The sequence below is a fragment of the Balaenoptera borealis genome (genome assembly GCF_965194805.1).
Source record: "Balaenoptera borealis genome assembly, chromosome: 4".
NCBI lineage: Eukaryota > Metazoa > Chordata > Mammalia > Artiodactyla > Balaenopteridae > Balaenoptera > Balaenoptera borealis.
The window spans coordinates 32608147-32630863 of record NC_138861.1 but is presented as its reverse complement, the minus strand read 5'-3'; the positions used below and the strand labels follow the sequence as shown (position 1 = coordinate 32630863).

Here is a 22717-nt window from a genome sequence, read left to right as displayed (position 1 = left end):
TCTATTGGTGCTTAAGCAGAGGAGAAACAGACTTCTTCAGGAGGCCGTGATATCAGTTAGGAAAGATACCCAGGAGCCTGGGAGCAGACAGTGACCTTATCTCCTTGAATGTTTGCATCTCAAAGAGACAGCCCTCAGGTCCTTGAAAAGTCAGTTCTGGGTGGTAGAAGATTCATGTCTCAAAGGGGCAGAGAAAGCATTTATAATTGCAAGCTTTCTAAAGTAACTGCTCAGTGGGAGGGTTCAGCAGCCTACCTGCCTATTCCCAGTTTGGGCTGGAACAGACAGTAAATTCTCCTGGCAACACTGAGCTTTTTCAAGCAGCCATTTTAAGGGGGAGCTGGAGTTACCCTTAGGATGTGGCCTTGAGCTGTTGGAAACTAAGCCAGTGTCTGTTCAAGTCTCATAGTGTGTGTGGGCCAGGGGGCAGGGTGGGGTGTGGGTTTGGGGGGGGGAGTCTGCATTTTTATAGACCAAGTTTGAGGTTTAGTCGAGAAGCTGTCTCAGAGGAGCCTGACTAGGGTTTGATCAAGGAGAGTCTTTGTTGTGACCCAGCCACAGAGTTTCCAAAGCTTTGATTTCCTCTCTTTAAGCCTATAATTTTATTCAGTGGTCTTGTGAGGAAAATATAAATAGATATTAAGCGGAAGGAAGGGATTAATCCAAAAAAAAATGGGAATAAGAGGAACTAGGAAAAACACCTCTGAATACATGTCTTGCCCTGTGGTGAATGTGAATTCGGTTCTAAGTCAGGAATCTCTGACTGCTACCTGCAGCCCTTCCAGCTCTGAGACTCCCTGGCAGCTTTCAGTCTTTCATTCTACAAGCGTACAGAGTGTATTTCAGAAGATAGGGTGGCTCCAGTGCCCTCAAGTTGACCCAAACTGTGATCCACAGACCCAGTGGACCTATCTGGATGTTCAGCAATGTTTTTCCGAGATAGCTTTAGTTCCTTCTGTTACCACTTCCTTCCTTCCACAGCTCAGAGAATCTCGGTGAACCTCAAATTCCCTCCATAAACTTAAAGAAGATGGTGGCACTGCCCAAGCTGGGCACCAGAAGCCAGAGCAGAGTGTCACAGTGGATTGGAATTGACCCAAGGCCGAGATAATGAAACAGGAGGGAAGCGGGCAGGGCACAACCTTTAAAAGAAAGACATAGCCTATGACAAAAATTGGTTAGAACCAACTAGGTCCAAGATGGCGGAAGATTCAACTTCCAGTAGACCTTGAACCTCATTATACACTCATTGTAATACATTAGCATATGCGAAATGACACACCTACCAGTGCCATGACAGTTCTGAGGGTGACCATAAAAGGCCAAAAGAAAGTGGGCAGTGGCCCAATTCCTGGAAATCCCCACGCCTTCCCCAATAGAATTGGAATAATCTTCCCACTCGTTAGCTTATGAAATTACCCCGCCTGTAAAAACTAACCACCCCATGTTTTGAGGCCTCTCGTCTTCAGAGATGGCCCACAGTCTGTCTGTGGAATGTGTTTCTCTCTAAATAAATCCACTTCCTACTTTGTCTCTCACTGAATTCTTTCTGCGACAAGACATAAAGAACCTGAGGTTCATTAAGTCCTGAGACCAGGTGTGTGATCACAATTAAAAGACAGTGGGTTCAATAGAGACACAGATGTAGAGAACAAACGTATGGACACCAAGGGGGGAAAGTGGTGGGGGTGGGATGGTGGTGGTGGGATGAATTGGGAGATTGGGATTGACATGTATACACTAATATGTATAAAATGGATAACTAATAAGAACTTGCTGTATAAAAAAAATAAAATAAAATTCAACAACAGGGCTTCCTTGGTGGTGCAGTGGTTGAGAATCTGCCTGCCAATGCAGGGGACACGGGTTCGAGCCCTGGTCTGGGAAGATCCCACATGCCGCGGAGCAACTGGGCCAGTGAACCACAACTACTGAGCCTGCGCGTCTGGAGCCTGTGCTCCGCAACAAGAGAGGCCACGACAGTGAGAGGCCCGCGCACCGCGATGAAGAGTGGCCCCCGCTTGCCACAACTAGAGAAAGCCCTCGCACAGAAACGAAGACCCAACACAGCTAAAAATAAATAAATAAATAAATAATTTTTTAAAAAGATGTCCTAAAATATAAAGTTTAAAAAAAAAAAAATTCAACAACGACAAAAAAGACAGTGGGTTCAAAGTGCCAATCTGGGTTGCATGGTTTCAGTAACACGTAAGAAAGAATGAGCGAGAACCCATTCAGAACAAACTCTGGGTAAAGAAAGCAAGAAAGAAGGAACAGGCAACTTGAAAAATGGGGAAATCCCCCTGGGGCTGCTGAGTTAGAGGAAGAGGCACCTAACCAGCAGGAGAGCCCAGAGGCTGGGAAAGAAGCCTTTCAAGGTACCTAGCAAGTTCTTAAAGTAATCACAATAAAACTCAGATAAAAAAGCAAAGAGCTATTAAAAGGAAAAGCAGAGTATCATCCAGCAAATCTTCTAAGTAACGCAATTTAGTCCTGCAGAGATTTTTTTTTTTTTTCTGACTCTGGTTACAGATTCTGGTTTTCAATTCCCTCAAATATATTCAATGTCAACACAAACCTGTCTAGTCCCTCCTGGATCAGACTGTTTCCCAAAGTGAGTTCAATGGGACTTCTAGTTGAGAAGAATACCTCTGGTTACTGCAGAATTATAAAAGGTTTGTGTGTGGGACTTCCCCGGTGGTCCAGTGGGTAAGACTGTGTGCTCCCAATGCAGGGGGCCCGGGTTCGATCCCTGGTCGGGGAACTAGATCCTGCATGCATGCCGCAACTAAGAGCCAGCATGCCCCAACTAAAGATCTCGCATGCCACAACGAAGATCCAGCGTGCTGCAACTAAGACCCTTCACAGCCAAAATAAATAAATATTATAAAAAAAGAAAAAAGTTCATGTCCGTTGCAAATCTCTGGATAGAAGATGGGCATTGTCTACTGTCTTTCCCAAACTCCATCTGAAGTATACTAAGAACTAAGTGCTAAGTGCATAGAATTACTATTCCAAGCATCACAGCTGAAGAAAGTTGTCATCCATATGCGCCCACGATCCCATGTACCCATCCTGTATTTTATTTCCTCCTTTCATTTAAGGCAATGTCCTAATTCACTGCAGTGTGGAGAAATAGCCTCCTTAGAGAAAGATTGTAAAACATGTGGAATCCAAAAAAATACAAACAACTGTATATGCAGAACAGAAATAGAATCACAGATATAGAAAATAAATAGTGGTTACCAGTGAGGAGAGGGAAGAGGGGAGGGACAACATAGGGACATGGGATTAAGAGACACAAACTACTGTATATAAAATAGGTAAGCAACAAGGATATATTGTACAGCACCGGGAAATATAGCCATTATTTTGTAATAATTTTTAATGGAATATAATCTGTAAATCAGACAGAGAAAGACAAATATCCTCTCATGTTTGACTTACTTCCTCCCAACCCCCTCCTCCTTCCTAGATTTTCCTTCTTGTGCTTTCTCCTAGGGAGAGAGCTCTATCCTCTACCTTGGTTCCTTCAGTGTGGCACCTCCACTCAGTATTCCCAAAGCCTGGTAGCCAAGGAACAAGCAAAGAATCTTCAGGAGGATAGAGGGGAGGTGAGAGGAATGTTGTAAATGCGCTTAGATTTCTTTTTGCACTTTGACACACATAATCTCGTTGTCTTTTCTGAGAGTGGATGGCCAAAGGTACCAGAGCTATTAATGGAGCTTCTGCGAATGCCTGAGGGAGCAACAGAGGTACGCTTTTTCCAGGTCCTACCAACCTGCTGGTTGAGGCCCCTGCAGTGCACAGAGAAGTGTGGGGAAAGGGCCGCGGTCCCCCTCCCCCCTCTCCCTACTCCCTCGTCCCCAGCTGCACGCAGACCACAACCTCGTCCCAGGGAGGGAAAGGCCACTCCCCACCTATCATCTCTCTTGAGTCTCCACCAGCCTGGCGGGAGGAGAAGGGGCACCAGGGATGTCTCCTCTGCAGCTGCTGTTCACACAGAACAGGAAGGTCCCTTTCCCGTCTCACCCTGGGTCTCCAGCTAAGGCGATGCTCCGCAAACCCATCCTGTCTGTTGCAGGAGGAGTAGGGGAGAGAGGGTGGGAAGCAGGAAAACTGAGATGAGATGGGGAAGAGCCAGTTCTAGACCCTCCTTTACGCTCCATCCCTTCCAGGGCACCCATATACTAGAAACGAACTCGTCATTGCCAACAGTGTCCAGAAGCCATTTAGTTTCATCCTTTATTTATATTTTTTCTGACCTTTAGGGAATAATCTCACCCTATTTTACATAATTTTATTTTACTATTTTTATATTTATAGGATCCTTTAAAGTAATCTTTAACATTAGAAAATACAGTGAAGGTAATCTTAAGTATCATTTAACTCTCTGGGGAATAGTCATTCTTTAACTTTTCAATACACTATTTGATTATCCTTATCAGGTCATTTACAATTTGTTCTGCCCCTAGAGACGTTGCACATGTGGCTTCCGTGTCCCATTTGTGTCATTAGGTGGCGGAGAGAAGAGAGGCTTGTCTACGCTCAGTGTTCTGGCCTGTGGACGTCTGGAGGATTAATAGTCTGACATTTGACAGAAAAGGACTTCCCTGGTGGTGCAGTGGTTAAGAATCCGCCTGCCAACGCAGGGGACACGGGTTCGAGCCCTGGTCCGCGAAGATGCCATATGCCACAGAGCAACTAAGCCCGCGAGCCACAACTACTGAAGCCCGCGCGCCCTAGATCCTGTGCTCCACAACAAGAGAAGCCACCACATTGAAAAGGCTGCACCGCAACGAAGAGTAACCCCTGCTCGCCACAACTAGAGAAAGCCCGTGCGCAGCAACAAAGACCCAATGCAGCCAAAAATAAATTAAATAAATAAATTTATAAAATAAATAAATAAAATTTGTTTATCTATTTTCACTTTGGAAACAGAAAGTGTTGTCTTTAGAAAGGACCAGATACCAGTCTATGTGCCAAACCTGGGGACGTGCCTTCTCTTTATTAGCTGGCCTTAAACAGGCCCTTTTCATACTTCAAAACAGATTGCCATGGTGATCTCGATAAAGACCTAACCCTAGTCAGATAGGAAATACTGAACTCTGCGTTTTGAACCATTCAGGTGGCTTAGGAGATGCTCAATCAACTATCTCCAAAGAAGATCCATGGAAACCGCTCAAATGATGTTGCCATTTTGTTTCCAAGATTATTGTCTCCATCTGAAGATTCTTCTCTGTTCTCGGGCCAAACCTAAGTCATAATAGGCTGAGGGTCAGACCCAGAGAAGAGGTGGGCTGAGGAAAAGAAAAAAGTAGCAAAGTCAAACAGAAATGAGGAAGTGCATTCCTGATCGTGGGTCTCTAGCAGCTCATTGGCTTTAGGGGTTGCCAAGCCAAGGACCTCACTCTTCAAATTTGTCAAAGTGGCAGGGGACCTGGGCTGGTCCTGGAAGAAGTCTCTTCATCCACAGCCATCATAGCTGACAGCTCCTTCAAAATTAAAGAGTCTTAGGAAGAGTAGCAATTCATAAGGAGAAGCATGAATGAATTTCTTTATGTTCCACTAAAAAAAAAAAAAAAGAAAGACAACTGCCCTTATACTGACTGTCTTCTCTTATGAGGCTTCATTGGTTTGATAATTAAAGGTAACTTTTTAAAATTTAAGAACTAGTATTGAAAATGAGCTTAAACACAAACCCTATTCATCACTTTATTGTGATCAATAAATACTTCATGAATTTGTCATTACAAGAGTGAGAGTTTCCACCTATTTAAACTAATCTTTTTGCCATGTTCACAAATCTTGAGTTAAAGGATCCTCTAAGTATTATAAGATACAGATGTCTTTATTTATTTTATGGTCCCTACCATTGGGCTTCAAAGTTTTGATCACAAATAAAGAGCACCCTAAACAAAATTCTGAGTTAATGAGGTTTCTTTCCACTGGGTGTGTTACACGTTGCAGACACTCCAGTTGTCACGATGCTGGTGGCCTTGGACTTGGGCACAACCAACCACACACTCAATGACACTCCTTACTGCAGCCCTGGTTTGCTCTTGAGAGACATCACAAAGGCATGGTACCCTCCCCTTTGCACTCATCCCCACCCCAACCCAAAAGAGGAACCAAAAGAGTTCCTGGTGGAATAGAGCCAGATCAGAGAGAGGTTGCACAGCCCTGAATACCCTCATACACATACTTGTGTGTGCTGTACAGTGACTGGCCTCAAATCACAGTCCTAAAGACAAGATGTCTGTTCCATCTCTTGGATACTCAAAACCAAGCAGTAAATATATCTTGCAAACAGGGATACCTGCCATTTCACTGAACTACAATAATAGCTGACATTCACTAAGCTTTTCCTATGTGCCCAGCACTGTTCAAAGTCTGCTCTATGTGTCTCCAGAGAGGTTAAATAATTTGCCTAAACTGACACAACTAATAAGTGGTCTAGCTGGGATGGGAACATGAGCAGTGCTGCTCTAGAACCAGATGATTTTAATCTTTACACCAGTCTCCCTCCCTTAACTTCTCTTTACCTTGAATGTCTTCAAAATAACGATAATACAACCTTATGATAAGGATGTTGTGAGGATCCAAATAAATAAATAAAACACTTGATACAGTGTCTAGTACAGGGGAAAAGCTCAATGAGTGTGAGTTGGTAGGAATAGTGGATAACTTGCCCAAAGTCACAGGAGTAAATGGCTGAACTAGGACTCCAATCAGGGACCCTGCTCCCAGGGTCCACCCTTAACACTACTACTGGTCCTGCCGCTCTGCATCAGTGATGTCACAGGTAAAGTACCCAGAACCAGGGCTGGCACAGAACAAACACTCAGGAAAGGCCAGTAACACTCCTGTCTCACGTCTCCCTCCTTCTTGCTGAGGGATGAACCAAGGCACAGAAATACTCTTGTTTAAGGTAATGACCAACGTTGAAAAGAGAAGCTGATTCAAATTCCACCTCATACTTCCTTTCTCATGCTTACATACGAGACCAAAAGTACAGTCCGTAAAACAGAAGGCACAATTTTTAAAAAATATATTGTGTATTTGGCTTCCTCTTTTACTTCCCTATTATCATCTTGCCCTGTTGTATTAAAACTACCAGAAGGAACGGATCCCTCGTTAGTCATGATTTATCATCTGCCTCATGTCAGAGAGGATGCTGAGATTAATCATATGTTCACAGTCTGCTTACGTGAGGCACACGGCACATTTCATTGTGCAATGAACAACATTCATTCATGCTGTAAGTATGAACACACAAGTTTCAGTTTTGAAGGAAGTTAGCAACCATCCAATATGTCTTTAGCAATATAATAGTGCACTTCTAGATTTTTCTCCTTAAGAAATCTTGTACTCTAGATATTATAGAAGACAATCTTCCAACTTTGTCCTCTGATTTTTTCCCTGTGATGGAGCCATCTTTAAAATCACGAGGCGATCATTCTGGGCTTCTTGGCTTATCTAGACTGCAAATCAAATCTTAAATATAGTAGTTGTGACTACTAAATAGCAAAAGAAGTCAGTTTGGCTAAATGCTTTAAGCAATCAGTCAACTCAATCAAAAACATCAATTAAGCTGTATGTTTATTTGAATCTATTTGTTGTTAGATTAACAAGAAAAAGTTTATCGGGCTTCCCTGGTGGCGCAGTGGTTAAGAATCCACCTGCCAATGCAGGGGACACAGGTTCAAGCCCTGGTCCAGGAAGATTCCACATGCTGCGGAGCAACTAAGCCCGTGCACCACAACTACTGAGCCTGTACTCTAGGGCCCGCGAGCCACAACTACTGAGCCCACGTGTCACAACTACTGAAGCCCGTGCACCTAGAGCCCATGCTCCGCAACAAGAGAAGCCACCTCAATGAGAAGCCTGCGCACCACAACAGAGTAGCCCCCGCTCACCTCAACTAGAGAAAAGCCCGCATGCAGCAACAAAGACGCAACATAGCCAAAAATAAAAAAAAATAATAAATGAAAAAAAAGAATGAGTTTATAGCTGATCCACATGTAAACTCAAAAATTGTTTGAAAAAGATAATTTCATTCACTGCAAATATCCCTTCATTAGTTGTCGACATATTTTCAGGATAAATATGGGTTTTGCTAAGATGTACATTTTAAGCATCATTAAAAGGCATGAAGTTGACTCTGCTCAGTTTTAGGAATAAAATTTTATTTTATAAAGTATTAATTTTCAAAAGAAAACCAGATTTACCATTTGAGTTATTCACAGAACCTGATTATCCAGACTACATTTCATTTAATCAGTCTAACCTTTAGATTCTGTTGAAAGCAATGATAATTGACAGATAATTTTTTAGCCAGGAGACCATATTAGACTGAACTCAGTACTGTTCAAGGTCACAGGCTGTTCTAAAGGGAAAACAGCAATGACTGATTTAATTATTAAGAGTAGAATTAAAATAAGTCAGACAGAGAAAGACAAATACTGTGTGATATCACTTATATATGGAATCTAAAAAAATACAACAAACTAGTGAATAAAACAAAAAAGAAGCAGAAAAAAAAAGAGTAGAACTTACCAAAGTTGGTACTTCCTTTTCTTACTCTTTAACAAAGTATACAGGTCTGTCAGTTCTTAAACACTAAAAATGTTACACATATGGTCATACACAAAATTACATTTGTCAAGAGAAAGAAATCTAACTTCCACAAACTTACAAAAGATTTTCCAAATTTGCGCAACTCAAGGTCAACATTCAACTTGCTATGCACTCACAGATTGCCTAGTTGAAACCATTCAAGACAAAGTATTTTCATTATGCTCCTGCAGTATAGTAGGTCAAGTGGCATTTTTTGTAGGATGCAGAGCAATGCTCTTCTTATCTGTGCTTTATTTAAATATAATATTCTCATAGACGCTTTGCTTAAAGTACAGCATGCCACTGAAGACCACTGGTCAGCCCTTGGCATGAAGAAACATTTAGAGACTTGGTCCAGGTTCCTTTCCCTTAATCTCACCAACCTTAGTCCTGGCTGCCAACTGGCCTATTTTTTTTTTTCTCCAGCTGCACCATGGAGCTTTTCCAGGGACCAGAGCCTGCTAGAAAAGTCGGGTTCAGTTACATTTTTTATTCTCTGCAGTCAAGAACGCGTCCCTTGAAAGAAGGTGTGCCCTAGATTATAGAGCTAGCCCTAAATCACACTCTGGGGGCAAATCCTCCTCTTTAGGAGCCAATCTTTGCATTACTTAGTCTTGTTAGGAGTCTGATCTTTTTGGACAGAACAGAGGAAATGCTTTTCGTGCTGAAAATGGGATCTTTGCTTTATTTGTTATTTTCCTCACAAAACCTCTGCTACCTGTCTCCCCCTTCCCTAGGAGTAGCCTAAGATATTAAATATGTACTTATCATAGTGCACAGTAATTACAGAAAGATGTTCCAAATCTCCTTCACAAATGTCTAAATTCTCAAAAATTTTGACAGAACATATTTTCCTTACAATATGCAGTATAGTGAAGATTGTAATTTACTAACCTCAGGGACATATTAAGAGCTATTGCAACCAACAAAGACCTACTGTATAGCACAGGGAACTATACTCAATATCTTGTAATAACCTATAATGGAAAAGAATCTGAAAAGGAATATATATATCTGAATCACTTTGCTTTACCCCTGAAACTAACACAACATTGTAAACCAACTATACTTCAATAAAAATTTAAATTAAATAAATAAATAAATAAAATTAAGACAACATACAAAAAAGAGCTATTGCAATCTCAATTTTGAGAAAAGAATGATGAAGAAGATTAAAGCCAATATAGGCTGAGATGATGGGTTGTTGGTTACTCACTAGCTAAGAGTTAATTTTCTCTGATACTTGGGCATGGGCAGAAAGATAAATCACTGCTTTTCATGTGCTTTCCATCAAAACAGTAAACTTTATTTTTTTTAAGTGTTTTAAAATATTTATTTATTTATTTTTGGCTGTGTTGGGTCTTCGTTGCTGTGCGTGGGCCTTCTCTAGTTGCAGCGAGCGGGGGCTACTCTTCGTTGCAGTGCACGGGTTTCTCATGGCGGTGGCTTCTCTTGTTGCAGAGCACAGGCTCTAGGCACACGGGCTTCAGTAGTCGTGGCTCGTGGGCTTTGTTGCTACGCGGCATGTGGGATCTTCCCAGACCAGGGCTGGAACCCGTGTCCCTTGCATTGGCAGGAGGATTCTTAACCACTGCGTCACCAGGGAAGTCCCAAAAAAATAAACTTTAAGTGCTTGAGAAGGATCAGCTGTATTTGTTTACACTTCGATCAGCCAAACAAGATGGTGAATTCTGGGAGAGCAGAGTCTTTGTATTATTTTGGGCAGGTAGTACCAGGCCTGTCTTAAGGTGAGGTTGTAATAAATGAATGAATTAGTGAGCATTTACCCAGATCCTAGAGTAAAGAGCTCTTGGCTTTCCAACTGCTCTCTTACTGCTCATGTTTGAAGTGTTTCTCCAGTTTTACTTCCAGGTAAGCAGGCAGGCACCTTTGTGTTCTGAGCTCCTAGTGAGCAACGATGTTGTGTGTTCACCTCTAGTCCCAAGTCTAGTCTCCTCCAATCACCAGTTTAACTAGGAAAAATTTCTGATCCCTGGAAACAAGTATCAGATTTGTCAGATAAATTAAATTTGAACAGTTCAATTCAAAATGTGTTTTTGAAAAATACCTACTGTGTGCAGGCACTATGCCAGCTGGTTAGAACTTACAAAAGTAAGTTATGACACAGAGAGGAGAGAGGAGAGGAAAGAGGGGAGAGGGGAGAGGGGAGAGAGAGTAAGTGATCAGAGCTGAGGAAGCTTGGAAGAGAGGTACTTCGTCTGTGGACCTAAAAGAGGCTTCCCGGAGGTGATGAGGACTCATGTGCTGAATGTTGAAAGATGAGATAGAATTATCAAATCAAAGACATGTAGAAAGGAAATTTCAGGTTGGGGATACAGCTTGAGTAGAGGCAGGGAATCTGGAGTCAGTGTGAAGGGGCTGGATGTCAACAACCGGACAGGTCCGTATTACCAAAGCATAGAGTATGAGGCGGGAATGTCGGGGGTAGGGCTGAGAGGGAGATGCATGCCCTTGTAGACCAGGCTGAGACTTGATTTGGAAAGCTGTGGCAGAACACTTCAGGATTGCAAGCAGGGCCAATTGCACCCATCTGACTTGCCATGGACCTCTGACTCCCCCTTTGACCTCTCTTTACCCTCATCCTTCACCTCTATGTATTTCTTGTGCATGTGGGGTGTCCTTCCCATGCTTTGAAAAGCACTGGAAGCAAAAACATGGCCCACTTAGACAATCAAGTTCTCTCCCCCAGAGACTGTAAATTATCATACGGGACAAGATGACTTCTAATGCATTATGGTTCACAGGCTAGAATGCACTGATAAAACCAAGGACATTCACATGGAAGATGGTGAAGGCCTCAACCATTACTTTCCATTACTTTCAAACTTTATGCTTAGCAACTGACTTCATCCCATTAAGGTCCAAAGTGGAGAAAAGGAAGCTCATTCCAAAATTGAGGCAACGAACTCTTTCAGGAAACTGCTTTATTTCATCAATTACTTTGTTGTAGATAGTCTTGCATATTCTTTTTTTTCCTTTTTAAAAAAATTTTATTGAAGTATAGTTGATTTACAATGTTGTGTTAATTTCTGCTGTACAGCAAAGTGATTCAGTTATACATATATATATTCTTTTTCATATTCTTTTCCATTATGGTTTATCACAGGATATTGAATATAGTTCCCTGTGCTACATAGTAGGACCTTGTTGTTTATCCATCTTATATATAATAGTTTGTATCTGCTAATCCAAATCTTGCATATTCTGGATGCAGTGAAATCAGGGGCAGTTTGTGATCAACAACTGTCCCCAGTTGTTGGTTTTGAGCCCTAGAATGCCAAGAATCAGGGTGTGGTCATGATAGAACATGAAAGCCACGAGCAATATCAGCTCCAGAGTTAAAGACAACTTCTTCCCCAACAATCTCTTGCTCTGGTTCTTACCTCCTTGCCTGCTTCTACTGGTGCTAAAAGGAATGCAAACCGAAGGCTCTTGGATGTAAGAAAGGCCAGGTTGATTTGGAAATATGTCTGCACTCTGAAATTCACTTAGCAGGTGTTATGGACTGAATGGTGCCCCCCCCCCATTCATATATTGAATCCCTAACCACCAAAGTAACTGTATTTGGACATAGGGCCTTAAACGAGTTAATTACGATAAAATGAAGACATAATGGTAGGGCCCTAATTTAATAAGACTGATGTCCTTATAAGAGGACCAGACACCAAAGGTATCTATCTTTCTCTCCTTCCCTCCCCTCTCCTCATGTGTACAGAAGAAAGGCCATGTGAGGACACAGCAAGAAGGCAGCTGGCTGCAAGCCAAGGAGGTTGGCCTCAACAGAAACCAACCCTGCCGGCACCCTGATCTTACATTTCTAGACTCCAGAACTGTGAGAAGATAATGTCTGTTGTTTAAGCCACCCATTCTGTGGCATTTTGTTATGGCGGCCTGAGCAGACTAATACACCAGGGTTATTATACGTATAACGTAACCTCTGCTTTGTGAAACTCAGAGAGCCCTGTGCACGCTAGAGTATACCAGGAGTATACACAGGCCCTTTTTCCTTAACCAAACAAACAAAACCAAAAGACTTTCTTGTTAGTTGTATAAGGAACACACATGGGCATAATAAAATGTTCATATAGTACACATGGGATTTGAGGAAGTTTAAACTCTTCCCCTCGTCCGAGACACTCACCCTGCCATCTTCCTTTCCTAGAGGAAAATACTGCTATAATATATTAGAATATAGACAGATCGATGGATAGATATAGATTAACCTCTCTTTTAATATGAATGAGAACATTCCACATACACTGTTCTTTTTTTTTTAATTAATTAATTAATTTATTTATTTATTTTTGGCTGCGTTGGGTCTTTGTTGCGGTGCGCGGGCTTCTCATTGCGGTGGCTTCTCTTGTTGCAGAGCACGGGCTCTAGACACATGGGCTCAGTAATTGTGGCACGCAGGCTCAGTAGTTGTGGCATGAGGGCTTAGTTGCTCCGTGGCATGTGAGATCTTCCTGGACCAGGGCTCGAACCCATGTCCCCTGCATTGGCAGGAGGATTCTTAATCACTGCGCTGCCAGGGAAGTCCCCACATATACTGTTCTGAATCTTGCTTTTTTTTACTTATTAACTTAAAACTCATTTCACAGTAGATGTGTATGTAGAGGGACCTCATATTTTTAAAACTTTGATTTCCATGATTTATAAGGATATAGTACAAATTATATAACCTGTCTTCAGTTGAAAGGTCATTTAGGTTTTTTCAGTCTTTGTGCGTCAATAGAAATGATACCACAATAAAACGTACATTCATCTTTGTCACATATACAAGTATATGTGTGAGGTAAATTCTTGTAAATAAGATTCTGATTCAAAAGACATTTGCAATTTTAGATACTTTATTTTTATTTTATAAATATAGTAGCCAAAGAATTCAAGTGGGAGTTTATCCCAGAAAATCTTTTGCAGTTAGTGAAATTAGGGTATAACTAAGAACATTCAGGATACAACACACACAGTTTAGGTGATCTTGGTATAGTGGTGGGACAGCAGTGATTGGAAAATGAAAGTAATTAACATGTACATGCTCTGTTGAGGGAGACTGAGGGGAAACAGGTGTTCAGCCTAGAAAAACATTTCTCAGTGGACTTCCTACGAAGTCAATGTGTCTTGGGTTTAACTTTGAAACAAATTTTAAAAATTAAAAATTGAAAAAAAAAAGAAATTGCCAAATGTAGCCATTCTTCCAGCTTTTAGAGGGAGGAGGGGGCATTTAGTTGGCCACATCTCACCATTATGTCATTATCAAAGGTCTTTCCTAGACAACCTCCATGTGTCTAGATGCCATATGACTAACCGATTCCGGAACTTGAGATAGGGAATAATCCTAGAAGGCTGGGTCACCAGAGGTCAACTGATCTGCTGAGCAAGTTGGTCTTATCTCTGTTATTACACATGGCCGTGGGACTCTTCTCCTCTTCCACCTTGCCTCTGGGGAAATTGTGTTGACTCAACTTTTCAGATTCTTCTTAGTTTCCACCTAGTAATAGAAGAGAAAGAGAATCAAAATTAAGAGTTGTGTCTAAGTCAAACCTCCAACTTTAATATCACAGAGCCTTTTCCTTCTTAGCACTTACACAAGTGAATTTTATGTTTATCTTTTGAATAGTATTTGATTCCTACCTGTTGTAAGCTTCTTGTGGTACCAGTGGTGTTTGGTTTTCTTCAATATGCAATGCCAGCATCTTCCACAGCACCAGGCATCTAATAAGCGTTCACCAACAATTAGTGGATTAATGTGTAGGTTATAAGTAGAGTCTAACACACGAATACAGGATTGCAAAAGTAATTTGGGGCCCAGTGTACAACTGAGAGATGAGTTTAGATCATTTCATAAATCAGAGTCTGATGAAAAGGGATAAATTAATCTAGGACTGAAGGCACGATACCTAGATCCCGCAGGTACATTTAAATAAATCCATAAGAGAGATAGCCTCCAGCTGCAGTGCCCTTCTTAGATCTATACCAGTGGTTCCTGGAAGTGTGGTCCCTAGAGCAACGGCACCAATGTCACCTGGGGACTGGTTGGAAATGCAAATTCTCAGGCCTCAATCAGAAATTCTGGGGCCAGTGTCTTTTAACAAGCCCTCCAGGTGGTTTGGACACACTAAAATTTGAGAACCACTGAGATACACAAACCTTATCACTTTAAAATGATAGGGGGAAAAAGACCAGTAAAAAGTCTAAGTTTCTTGATGGAAATATGAATGAAAAATGAAGGGAAGAACTGGAGACCAGAGTCTGCACAAGGTTTTTAGCTATTCAACAGTTCCCTGCTGGCATCTGAAGACTCGATTTTTTAAACTGTTAACCTGTTGCTGACATGACTGTGTTAATTCCCATTTCAACAGCTGTTTCCCTTAATTCAGAATACAACTTCTTGTATTTGACAGTTTTCCTTCACACACCATTTTTGTGGGTATGTATATACCTGACTTGGGGAAAATTGGGGAAAAAAACCACAGCTTTTTAATTTGTTTAAAAGAGACTTTCTGCCTGTTGCGTTTTGTGCTCTTAACCAATTTAAGAAGCCAAAAGCATTTTTAGTTTTATCTTGTCTATGTTTTCCACTGTTGATTTGTTTGTGCCCTGTATTAACTGCCATTTTCTAAAATTTTTTTCAATAAAAGGAAAGAAGATGTGAAAAAAAAATTTTCCCTGCTGAAAACGCCTTGGAGAGAGTAGCCCCACCATGTTTCTGTCTTCACCATCATGTCATTTTTTTTGTACAATCTCATTCAGAGCCTTGCCCATCTGCATGCAAAGCACTTATAAGCCCCTCATACACCAAAGATGATCTGAGAATAATTCCATCACTTAAAAATTTATTGAGATAGTTTTGAGACAACTATAATATAGAATAGTGGTGATAATAGACAATATTTATAGGAAAAAAGTAGGTTATAATGAAGAGTGCAGGCTAGATTTAGGCTGCCTGGTTTTGAATTCTGACTCTATGACTTCCTAGTTGTGTGACTTCAGTCAAGTTACTTTACCTTTTTGTGACTTGGTTTCCTCATCTGTAACATGGAGTTCATTAATAGTACATTCAGTTCCTACCTCACGGGGTCACTGTGAGGATTTAGTGAAATAAAATATATGGCCTTGGTACATAGTACATGCTCAATAAATATGAACCATATAACATGCAGAATGTCTGCATATATACCTACACACACACACACACAAACCCAAAAGTCTTGTTCCCAGAGCCTCCTCGGGCTGAATCCCAGGTGGTGTTGTGACAGCAGATTTTCTGCTATCAGCCTAAGATACAACAGAAGGAGAACGTGGGCCTCTCATGTAAGTGAACCCATGTGCCTCAGGGAGAAGACATCCCTGTCCTGCTTTCCCCCAATCCCCTCATCAACACACACCCCATCATGTTGAGCCAGCTGTAACTGGAAATGGAGTTGTGCTATGTCGGTGGGGACGGGCTAACCCAGGAAGGATCCAAAAATGTCTCTCTTCCGTTTGTCCACTCCACCCCACAACCAGGAAGGAATAAAAGTTGCCGGCAGGCCTGGAAGGGTTGTTGTGACTGGGAGAAGGGGAAGTGGCATCAGAAGGGATGTGGTGTGGCCGACTCCAGGGCTGGGTGTGGATCCAGCTACACAGCTCAGTGGTACACCAGTGCCAAGGAGGCAGGTGGGAGCTAAGCCAGTCCTGGCTGAGAGTGTCTGATTGCCATTGAAGGGGCTTCCCTGACAAGAGGAAGAGTGTTCAGATGATGAGCAAAGAGACAAATATTCACCCTGAGTATTAGGCATAGGAATCCTCGTCATGGAGGGAGATGAATTCCTTTGAAAGTACCACATTGGCAAAACCACACTTGCCAAGAAAAATCTATCATAACAAATAGATTAGGGAAGAAACATTTAAAATGAAATGGCATTACATGTCTATATTTTTAACTGCAAAAGGAAGTTCTAGAAGGCTTCAGTTTTCAAAACATGTTAGACTCATCAAAACACTGTGAGGCAGCTGGCCTATTTGGTGGCCCTCCTGCTGCCTGAACCTGGGCCTCCACTGTTTAGGAAACACTGTGTCTGCATTGGCAGCTGCAGAGGGTAGATTACCACAAGTTTTACATGGGAACCCTGCATCTCTTTTAAAGGGGGGAATTCAGAGTCATCTGCATTATCCCGTTTCCCTTTCAAGTCTGAGCAAGTGCTAGGGTAACCACTGACCTTTTCATACATTCTCATGACTCTTTTCAGGGTCAATTCTACACATAGATAAGAAAGTGGAACAGAAACACATCTTCTTCCACCCAGACCTGCCCTTGCACACTTGGAGAGAAAGAGGCCTTAATTGCGGTCCTGACCTTCAGTTAACTCTGCATACTAAAGAAGCATCAAAGAAATCTTTGGAGTACAGATGCAAAGCCACGTTACCTCAAAATAGCACTTAGCCATGGGAATAAAGGATGTCTCTTTGTCCATATATATTAATAGGCAGAGATTAATATTTGGAAAGATGTTTACCAAAAGACCAATTGTTATCTCTAAGTGGTGATATTTTGGGAGACTTTCTTTCTTACTTATACTTTTCTATCATGTTCATTTTTTATAATAAAGATTTGTTACTTTAATAATCTGAAAATTTAAACTATTTTATTCTTGGGGAAAAAGAAGTACTATTGTGTCTGTTGAAAGCCCTAAAATGTAATAAAAATGCAAAGTCACATTACTATTCCAACCAAAAAAACAGTGAGAGATACTTTCATACAAAATATTAGATAATGTTGTGGAGAATTGGATGCTGTCCCATGCTGCTGGGGCAAGGATTAGATACAATCTTTCTGGGGAGTAATTTGCCAATGTGTGTTAAGAGCATTAAAAAGGTACATTCCCAATGTTCACAGCAGCACTACTTACAGTAGCCAAGACCTGGAAACAACCTAAGTGTCCATCAACAGATGAATGGATAAAGAAGATGTAGTATATATAGAAAATGAAATATTACTCAGCCATAAAAAAGAATGAAATGTTGTCTTTGGCAGCAACCTGGGTGGACTTAGAGAATATCATACTAAGTGAAATAAGTCAGACAAAGAAAGAGAAATATTATATATCACTTATATGTGGAATCTAAAAAATAATACAAATGAATCTATTTACAAAACAGAAACAGACTCACAGACATAGAAAACAAACTTATGGTTACCAAAGGGAAAAAGGGAGGGGGAGAGGGATAAATTAGAAGTACTGTATGGGATTAACAGATACACACTACTATGTATAAAATAGATAAGCAACAAGGATTTACTGTTTAACACTGGCAACAATATTCAATATCTTGTAATAAACTATAATGGAAAATAATGTGAAAAATATATATATATGTAACTGAATCATTTTGCTGTATACTTGAAACTAACACAATATTGTAACTCAACTATACTTCAATAAAAAATAAAATAAAATATAATTTTACATCTAAAAAATGATGCATTCTAGGGGGAGGAGCTTCAAGATGGCGGAAGCGTAAGATGTGGAGATCACCTTCCTCTCCACAAATTCATCAGAAATACGTCTACATGTGAAACAACTCCTACAGAACACCCACTGAACGCTGGCAGAAGACCTCCCAAAAGGTAAGAAACTCCCCACGTACCTGGGTAGGGCAAAAGAAAAAAGAAAAAACAGAGACAAAAGAATAGGGACGGGACCTGCACCAGTGGGAGGGAGCTGTGAAGGAGGAAAGGTGTCCACACACTAGGAGCCCCTTTGCGGGCGGAGACTGCGGGTGGCGGAGGGGGGAGGCTTCGGAGCCACGGAGGAGAGCGCAGCCACAGGGGTGCGGAGGGCAAAGCGGAGAGATTCCCGCACAGAGGAGCGGCGCCGAGCAGCCCTCACCAGCCCGAGAGGCTTGTCTGCTCCCCCGCCGGGGCGGGCGGGGCTGGGAGCTGAGGCTCGGGCTTCGGTCGGATCGCAGGGATAGGACTGGGGTTGGCGGCGTGAGCACAGCCTGAAGGGGTTAGTGTGCCACGGCTAGCCGGGAGGGAGTCCGGGAAAAAGTCTGCAGCTGCCGAAGAGGCAAGAGACTTTTTCTTGCCTCTTTGTTTCCTGGTGCGTGAGGGGAGGGGATTCAGAGCGCCGCCTAAACGAACTCCAGAGACGGGCGCGAGCCGCGGCTTTCAGCGCGGACCCCAGAGACGGGCAGGAGACGCTAAGGCTGCTGCTGCCGCCACCAAAAAGCCTGTGTGCGAGCACAGGTCACTCTCCACACCGCCCCTCCCGGGAGCCTGTGCGGCCCGCCACTGCCAGGCTCCCGTGATCCGGGCACAACTTCCCTGGGAGAACGCACGGCGCGCCTCGGGCTGCTGCAACGTCACGCCGGCCTCTGCCGCCGCAGGCTCGCCCCGCCTCCTCCGTACCGCTCCCTCCCCCCGGCCTGAGTGAGCCAGAGCCCCCGAAGCAGCTGCTCCTTTAACCCCGTCCTGTCTGAGCGAAGAACAGACGCCCTCAGGCGACCTACACGCAGAGGCGGGTCCAAATCCAAAGCTGAACCCCGGGAGCTGTACGAACAAAGAAGAGAAAGGGAAATCTCTCCCAGCAGCCTCAGAAGCAGCGGATTAAAGCTCCACAAACAACTTGATGTGCCTGCATCTGTTGAATACCTGAATAGACAACGAATCATCCCAAATTGAGGAGGCAGACTTTGGGAGCAATGACATATATATATTTTTCCCTTTCTCTCTTTTTGTGAGTGTGTATATGTATGCTTCTTTGTGTGATTTTGTCTGTATAGCTTTGCTTTTACCATTTGTCCTAGGGTTCTGTCTGTCCTTTTTTTTTTTTTTTTTACTTTAAAAAATTTTTTCTTAATAATTATTTTTTATTTTAATAACTTTATTTTATTTTATTTTATTTATTTATTTCTATTTTTTCTCCCTTTTATTCTGAGCCGTGTGGATGAAAGGCTCTTGGTGCTCCAACCAAGCGTCAGGGCTGTGCCACTGAGGTGGGAGAGCCAAGTTCAGGACACTGGTCCACAAGAGACCTCCCAGCTCTACATAATAACAAATGGTGAAAATCTCCCAGAGATCTCCATCTCAACGCCAAGACCCAGCTTCACTCAACGACCAGCAAGCTACAGTGCAAGACACCCAATGCCAAACAACTAGCAAGACAGGAACACAACCCTATCCATTAGCAGAGAGGCTGCCTAAAATCATAATAAGGCCACAGACACCTCAAAACACACCACCAGACATGGACCTGCCCACCAGAAAGACAAGATACAGCCTCATCCACTAGAACACAGGCACTAGTCCCCTCCACCAGGAAGCCTACACAACCCACTGAACCAACCTTAGCCACTGGGGACAGACACCAAAAACAACGGGAACTATGAAGCTGCAGCCTGCGAAAAGGAGACCCCAAAAACAGTAAGTTAAGCAAAATGAGAAGACAGAGAAACACACAGCAGATGAAGGAGCAAGGCAAACACCCACCAGACCTAAGAAATGAAGAGGAAATAGGCAGTCTACCTGAAAAAGAATTCAGAATAATGATAGTAAAGATGATCCAAAATCTTGGAAATAGAATAGAGAAAATATAAGAAACATTTAACAAGGACCTAGAAGAACTAAAGAGCAAACAAACAATCATGAACAACACAGTAAATGAAATTAAAAATTCTCTAGAAGGGATCAATAGCAGAATAACTGAGGCAGAAGAACGGATAAGTGACCTGGAACATAAAATAGTGGAAATAACTACTGCAGAGCAGAATAAAGAAAAAAGAATGAAAAGAATTGAGGACAGTCTCAGAGACCTCTGGGACAACATTAAATGCACCAACATTCGAATTATAGGGGTCCCAGAAGGAGAAGAGAAAAAGAAAGGGACTGAGAAAATATTTGAAGAGATTATAGTTGAAAACTTCCCTAACATGGGAAAGAAAATAGCCACGCAAGTCCAGGAAGCACAGAGAGTCCCATACAGGATAAATCCAAGGAGAAACATGCCAAGACACATATTAATCAAACTATCAAAAATTAAATACAAAGAAAAAATATTAAAAGCAGCAAGGGAAAAACAATAAATAACACACAAGGGAATCCCCATAAGGTTAACAGCTGATCTTTCAGCAGAAACTCTGCAAGCCAGAAGGGAGTGGAAGGACATATTTAAAGTGATGAAAGGGAAAAACCTACAAGCAAGATTACTCTACCCAGCAAGGATCTCATTCAGATTTGAGATCAGAATACACATTCTTCTCAAGTGCTCATGGAACATTCTCCAGGATAGATCATATCTTGGGTCACAAATCAAACCTTGGTAAATTTAAGAAAATTGAAATCGTATCAAGTATCTTTTCTGACCACAACACTATGAGACTGGACATCAATTACAGGAAAAAATCTGTAAAAAATACAAACACATGGAGGCTAAACAATACACTACTTAATAACCAAGAGATCACTGAAGAAATCAAAGAGGAAATCAACAAATACCTAGAAACAAGTGACAATGAAAACACGACAACCCAAAAACTATGGGATGCAGCAAATGCAGTTCTAAGAGGGAAGTTTATAGCAATACAATCCTACCTTAAGAAACAAGAAACATCTCAAATAAATAACCGAACCTTACACCTAAAGCAATTAGAGAAAGGAGAACAAAAAACCCCCAAAGTTAGCAGAAGGAAAGAAATCATGAAGATCAGATCAGAAATAAATGAAAAAGAAATGAAGGAAACGATAGCAAAGATCAATAAAACTAAAAGCTGGTTGTTTGAGAAGACAAACTAAATTGATAAACCATCAGCCAGACTCATCAAGAAAAAAAGGGAGAAGACTCAAATCAATAGAATTAGAAATGAAAAAGGAGAGGTAACAACTGACACTGCAGAAATACAAAGAATCATGAGAGATTACTACAAGCAAGTCTATGCCAATAAAATGGACAACTTGGAAGAAATGGACAAATTCTTAGAAATGCACAACCTTCCGAGACTGAACCAGGAAGAAATAGAAAATATGAACAGACCAATCACAAGCACTGAAATTGAAACTGTGATTAAAAATCTTCCAACAAACAAAAGCCCAGGACCAGATGGCTTCACTGGCGAATTCTATCAAACATTTAGAGAAGAGCTAACACCTATCCTTCTCAAACTCTTCCAAAATATAGCAGAGGGAGGAACACTCCCAAACTCATTCTAAGAGGCCACCATCACCCTGATACCAAAACCAGACAAAGATGTCACAGAGAAAGAAAACTACAGGCCAATATCACTCATGAACATAGATGCAAAAATCCTCAACAAAATACCAGCAAACAGAATCCAACAGCACATTAAAAGGATCATACACCATGATCAAGTGGGGTTTATCCCAGGAATGCAAAGATTCTGCAATATATGCAAATCAATCAATGTGATACACCACATTAACAAATTGAAGGAGAAAAACCATATGATCATCTCAATAGATGCAAAGAAAGCTTTCGACAAAATTCAACACCCATTTATGATAAAAACCCTCCAGAAAGTAGGCATAGAGGGAACTTACCTCAACATAATAAAGGCCACATATGACAAACCCACAGCCAACATTGTCCTCAATGATGAAAAACTGAAACCATTTCCACTAAGATCAGGAACAAGACAAGGTTGCCCACTCTCACCACTATTATTCAACATAGTTTTGGAAGTTTTAGCCACAGCAATCAGAGAAGAAAAAGAAATAAAAGGAATCCAAATCGGAAAAGAAGAAGTAAAACTGTTACTGTTTGCAGATGACATGATACTATACATAGAGAATCCTAAAGATGCTCCCAGAAAACTACTAGAGCTAGTCAATGAATTTGGTAAAGTAGCAGGATACAAAATTAATGCACTGAAATCTCTTGCATTCCTATACACTAATGATGAAAAATCTGAAAGTGAAATTAAGAAAACACTCCCATTTACAACTGCAACAAAAAGAATAAAATATCTAGGAATAAACCTACCTAAGGAGACAAAAGACCTGTATGCAGAAAATTATAAGACACTGATGAAAGAAATTAAAGATGATACAAACAGATGGAGAGATATACCATGTTCTTGG

The 22717-nt window shown here is 41.6% G+C and overlaps 1 protein-coding gene across 1 annotated transcript in view; it reads right to left on the bottom strand.

Annotated features, from left to right (window-relative positions):
* Window positions 1-506: 506 nt before the first annotated feature.
* LOC309628175 (uncharacterized protein) overlaps window positions 507-22717 on the bottom strand; it is a gene marked incomplete at its 5' end in the record, with an annotated part of 34276 nt that continues 12065 nt past the window's right edge. Inside the window, 2 exons of the transcript XR_014244211.1 lie at window positions 507-14131; window positions 14275-14355. The remainder of the gene's footprint in view (window positions 14132-14274; window positions 14356-22717) is intronic.